This window comes from Limulus polyphemus, unplaced genomic scaffold (genome assembly GCF_000517525.1).
Source record: "Limulus polyphemus unplaced genomic scaffold, Limulus_polyphemus-2.1.2 Scaffold7233, whole genome shotgun sequence".
Lineage (NCBI taxonomy): Eukaryota > Metazoa > Arthropoda > Merostomata > Xiphosura > Limulidae > Limulus > Limulus polyphemus.
Window position 1 is genome coordinate 33,089 of NW_013672843.1, and position 6,450 is coordinate 39,538.

The 6,450-nt window shown below is 35.4% G+C and overlaps 1 pseudogene; it reads left to right on the forward strand.

The window, feature by feature from the left end:
- LOC106474446 overlaps nucleotides 1-6,055 on the forward strand; it is a 12,348-nt pseudogene extending 6,293 nt beyond the window's left edge.
- The last annotated feature ends 395 nt before the right edge of the window (nucleotides 6,056-6,450 follow it).

Below are 6,450 nucleotides of genomic sequence, written 5' to 3' on the forward strand. Positions count from 1 at the left end.
TTACTAACTGCGTATTCTATTCTTATGATTTGCATTGTTATTCCAACTTCTAGTGACGTAAAAAACTCTTCGTATCAAATACTTTACTGGCGATAATCACTTTCAGGATGAAGGAGAACATTTTTCCTTTAATTCATAAAATTAACATACCATTCCGACTTTGTGATCCGTAGAGGTAACGTATTTGTCATATTACAATTATAAGTTTTCGATCTCGAGTTACTTACTTTCCAAACTTTTATTTGAATCTTTGTTTCACTGTAGTTTTATTTTAAGTAATAAATTATAGGTTTTAAGAGAGTGGTATCAACTAACATTAGGTAATAAAACTCTTACTGTGACCGAGAACTGCAGGTATGCGCGCGTGTTAATTTTAATACTCAATCAAACTCGGGTCGGAATATCGTAGTTCGTTGTAGCCCTTAGTTACGCCCCAATCTGTCTCTGGTCTGAAATGAACAGGGCCACTAGAAGAAAATATAACAGCCTTATTGCTCTGTTGATATTATCTTCATAGATAGTCAGAATGATTTATTTCCGGTTTTGTAAAAGGACAGTCAGCATATAACTGTGTGCCTTGTGAACTAGCTGGTCATATCAACGTTCTTAGATTATCGAGACGGCTGTAGTTCACCAGACAACAGTACGAATCAAAATTTGTGAGGCAGGTTCCTCACCGTTTCTGGCGCCCACTGTAAACCGTTACCTACGCCTAAAGCCATATAAAGATTACCGAGTGACAGACAGACAGACAGTCTCTGTCATCGACCGTACTGGACGATACGAGTAGTGATAGTACAGTTTTCCCAGTCACACCGTGAAGAAAACAAAAATGCTAAATTTAGCTGGATAGATGAATAATCTTAAACCCTCTTTCGGAGTGAAAGGTGCGTGTGAATTGTGTAGTAAAAAAAAAAAAATACACGAAGTTTAGAACACCTTAACAATCCTAGCTTGGCTTGAAAAACCAGTGCTTTCGTGAAGTTGAATATCTACTATTTGCATTTCAGTTTTACGTTTATTTTCGTAGTTGAAATTGATTCCTTTGAAAAATGTTATGAAACAAAATATTGTTTACTATCTTTGAGTGAAGTCGTATATTATTTTGACTCAAGACTGTACTCTAGTCTTGAGCCTGCATGACGTTCTTTACAAAATAATTCAAGCACTTTACTGGGGCTTAAATGTAAATATTGAAACTATTACTTTGTACACGCTATGGACACATTAACGTTTTTCTTTTTAAGTATTCTAAATTTGCTCAGTATCTTAACGAAATAGTGAAAAGTTACAATGATTTGGTCGAGACTGTTCTTGAGCTACGTTTATACTATAAGATTATGAAGTGGGACTATTTTTGGCCTACGTGTAAGCCGTAAGAAAATTTTACCACTAGAAAAACAACGGGACGTAGCTTGTGGAGTGGAGCTCATCTTATCTTAAGCTGCTCTTGTTATTTCAGGTTTTTATGTAAGATACGAGCATTGAAGACGGCGATGACAACTTAAACAAGTTGGTAGAACCATGGCATTCTGATAAATGTCCGCGTTAAAATACAATGTCTGGACGCGTTTGAAGCCAAGATGTGCGTGAAGCGTGGTATGTATTGTTTATACTTGATGACAAAGTTTTAATATTCTTCTACTGTAAGCCTAAGCACGGTAGACATTATAAGGCTGGAATTGGAACCTATGCTCAGCTACTTTTGCTTTGATTCTTGATAAAGACGATGTTTCAGGCTCCATGGTCATCTCATCATGGAATTTGGAAGTAGAAGAAGAATATATATACAAATGCACGTGTTTCTAGATAAAGCCTTTCATGTAATAGAAACTTAAGATGAACTACGATATTCAGAATAGTAGGCTCGTTTTTGTTAAAAAAAAATGAAATTTGAAAATCATTATCAGTCAATTTATTATGAAAATAATAATTTAGCATATTAGACAGTAATATTCGGAATATTTGCTACGTCAGCTATGACGTAATGTTCTGGACATCCGCTGCGTACGTGATCTTTTAACCATTCAATTGCAGTTGACATCATATGATGCAAACATTTTGCGCGCAACATTTTGAATTACCCGCCACAAAAATTCGTGAGTCTTTTGCGCATGGGGTTGTAGGCAGACTTACACAAGCCTCAAACGAAGGGTTTTAAGAGCATTTCAAATGGAAAGTAGCTGTGTATACGTTATGACGTTTTGAGCAGACGAAAAAGGTCAGGTCCACAATTACATTCTAGGTTGCTGAAGCAAGCAAACAGTTGGACAGGTTCAGTGTTAATGGTACTGTAAATCTGATAGCACCAGCTCACTGATGTAGGTGGTCGTTGAAGTACGCAGATAGTTGGACGAGTTTAATATTAATGGTACTGAAAATCTGATAGCACCAGCTCACTGATGTAGGTGGTCGTTGAAGTACGCAGACAGTTGGACGAGTTTAATATTAATGGTACTGAAAATCTGATAGCACCAGCTCACTGATGTCGGTGGTCGTTGAAGTATGCAGACAGTTGGACGAGTTTAATGTTATTGAAAATCTGATAGCACCAGCTCACTGATGTCGGTGGTCGTTGAAGTATGCAGACAGTTGGACGAGTTTAATGTTAATGGTATTGAAAATCTGATAGCACCAGTTTACCGATGTTAATGTCTGTTGAACTGTTTTATAGCGAAATGTACTTGATGTCGGTTTTTCCTAGACGTAAGTAAGTTTCAAGCTACACGTCACCCAATGAAAGTTCTGTGTAATCACAGCTTCTTCAAACCCCAAGGAATTATCACATACATGAAAAACGTTACCCGAAAAAGCTTCTTGAACAGTCGTTTTTGGTTTTCAAATTTCTGCAGAAATAGCTAACTTCATTGAAGTTTTTCTCGACAGCTTTTAATTTTAGAAAGAAAATAAAATTAAAAAAAAAATTATTGAAGTAAAGTTCGTTTATTTTTCGGTTAAAATTAATGATACCATTATGGAACGGAAGCTTTCTCAGTTAGGAATAATTAGACTTGTTTTTTTTTTCTTATTTTTCTGTATCTAAAAATCCATGAACACTAAGTAAACATTCATTCTCGGGGTTTCCTGTAATTTTCTCTGTTTTAATTCGAAAGGTGAGTAATGAACAGTGATTTAAATATTGGCAAACTAGCCAGAAATGTTGGCACAAATCGTTTGGAAATGAAGAGTTGAAGCCTAACAAGAACACGTTCCGGTTCGTTGAACGGCTGATTAGAGAAGTATGAAGCTCGGGTCACCAACGTTACAGAAGTAACAGATCTACAAGTTGGCAGTTTTTCACCGGTTTTCCAACCTCTAGCATTATGTCGAACCTGTACACTGGTATCTTGAGGATTGAACACGTATTTGAACGGTTAATTAAGAATATGATAGTTGATCACAACCTTGAATTTAACGGAATAAAAATGATAGTGTAGTTTTTTTTTTTTACATACGAGAGGCTATCAACTGTATATCTCGATCATTAATATTAGAAATATAAAGTCGCTTGTGTTACTCGAAATGACTTATTATATATCATTTAATTACTTTATAATCATTTGTCGATCGATATATTTTGACGGGATTTGACTTCAGATCTCTATGTTATATTGGTATTATTGACTAGCAATGAGAATGATTAGCAACGATTTTGACGGGATGTAGAGATCTGAAGTCATGTTATATTGGTATTATTGACTAGCAATGAGAATGATTAGCAACGATTTTGACGGGATGTAGAGATCTAAAGTAATGTTATATTGGTATTATTGACTAGCAATGAGAATGATTAGCAACGATTTTGACGAGATGTAGAGATCTGAGGTCATGCTATATTGGTATTATTGACTAGCAATGTGAACGATTAGCAACGATTTTGACGGGATGTAGAGATCTGAAGTCATGTTATATTGGTATTATTGACTAGAGACAATGAGAACGATTAGCAACGATTTTGATAAGATGTAGAGATCTGAGGTCATGTTATATTGGTATTATTGACTACCAATGAGAACGATTAGCAACGATTTTGACGGGATGTAGAGATCTGAAGTCATGTTATATTGGTATTATTGACTAGCAATGTGAACGATTAGCATATGAGACACACATTATACAAGAAATTGAAGGAAATATATTTTTCAGTCTATAAAAGAGTGCCTTCTTTTCTGGAAATTAAGCAAAGATGTTGATGTTTTTATGGTTTAATAATTAAGACAAATATGAATTATGAAAAACCGTTTTAGAAATCCAGCTCGTATGACGATTCTTTTCACTAAATTTGGAGATAACGTAATGAGGATAACTCGCCGCTAGGAGCTGTAGCATTTTGTTCACAGTTCACACCTTTGTTCCGGATCTAAATACCGATTTTTTAAAATTATACAGACTATCGTTATATGGAAAGCCATTGACCGTAGAAACGATTTTGATCCCTGACCTCTTTTTTTACCAGAATGCAGTGAAGTTTCTTTTCACCAATTTGGACCGAACATCTGAATATACACAAAGTTGCTAAAATGCGCTCACAATGCCAATAACATTATGTGTATATTGAACTGAAAAAAATGTCTGTGATTCAAAACGATTTTGTTGAATTAAGTTGTGGTGTTGAGTTAAAAGTATATATAAAAAACATTGTAATATTTAAGAACATAGTCAGTATGTTAGCGAATTTCTGTCAAGCATTTCCCTAACTGAGAGTTTGGTCACAATAACGGATTTAAATATTGTGTATGCAATAATACTGTTGTATTTATTTAACAATGCTGTTATGTCCAGTACAAGGAATGCTCCAACTTGAGGTTTCATCAAGTGGATTATAGGGGGTTGTAGTGAGATCGAAATATAAAAGTGGGTTTCTTGCATTCAAACGAAAATTTAACGAACTTTGTGTTGAGAAACAAGGTGTTTCTGGTGTCATAATAATTACGTGCTTGTAGTTGTATATTGTGCCTAATGTTGTCCCGGAAACTACCAGATCCCACTCACCTACACCTACCTGTTTATAGGTAGAATGGAATGAGGACACGGTGAAGCGTTGGGTAAAAAGAGCTCGTGTGTGTGACGTTCCTTTTCTGATGACCACGAATCCACAAAAACTAAAAAAAAAGTAGCTTAGCTAATAAGTATATCGTACACTTATTTTTTCAAGTCTTGTTTGATCTTTTTTACGCCTCATAAGTGCAATAATTTTTCCCTATTTATTACTCAAAACCAGTTCATATTGTCACCATGAGGTTAGTATAAACTGGACTAATGTATAACTACGCAGAATAATAATTAAATTTGCTTGGAGATTGTTAAATTTCAGAATTCGGTGTAAGGAGTATCAGTTTCCATTAACGAAAAGGTTTCTGCATGCGTCACGTGGAACCAATGAAGTAGAATAGTAAAAAAGTTGGATAGGAAAGTCCTGTTGTAAGTAATAACTAAGGTGTGTTTTCTCCTATGTAACTAAGGTAACAATATACTTTGTAAGGTGACTTAGTTACGGGTTTATATGTTCTATTGCTTTTTCTAGTTAGTCCTAGGGTTCAACTTGTTTGCGCACGACAACAGTTGTGTCTGACGTATTGTGACCGTGAACCTAGCAGCTGCCGAGAAGGGACAGTAATGTTTTATTTAGTTCTGTACATGATGACTTTTGTACAGAGATTAATTTTAACCTACTTAGGTGTGAGTGTCAAAGAAATAAAAGGCAAACCGGTTAATGATAACAGATGTAATCATTATAGAATGTGTTATATGTAATCATGTTGTAATCATTATAGAATGTGTTATATGTAATCATGTTGTAATCATTATAGAATGTGTTATATGTAATCATGTTGTAATCATTATAGAATGTGTTATATGTAATCATGTTGTAATCATTATAGAATGTGTTATATGTAATCATGTTGTAATCATTATAGAATGTGTTATATGTAATCACGTTGTAATCATTATAGAATATGCATTGTAAGAAATATACAAATTCAACGTTTCGAAATATTAGATTGTTTGTTTGCTTGTTTTGAATTTCGCGCAAAGCTACACGAGGGCTATCTGCGCAAGCCGTCCCTAACTTAGCAGTGTAAGACTAGAGGGGAAGGCAGCTAGTCATCACCACCCACCGCCAACTCATGGGCTACTCTTTTACCAACGAATAGTGGGATTGACCGTCACATTATAACGCCCCCACGGCTGAAAGGGCTAGCATGTTTGGTGTGACGGGGATTCGAACCCGCGACGCTCAGATTACGAGTCGAGCGCCTTAACCACCTGGCCATGCCGGGCCCGAAATATTAGATCTAATTCAGAATATCTCTAAGTGGTTATGATTTCCGGTGTCTCAAGTAAAAAAAAGAGCACCAGTAAGAATGCAAATTAATGAAAAAAAAATACGTAAAATCATAAACATACAATTTATCCGTATTCTTTGGGGGTGGAGGGGAAGAACTATTT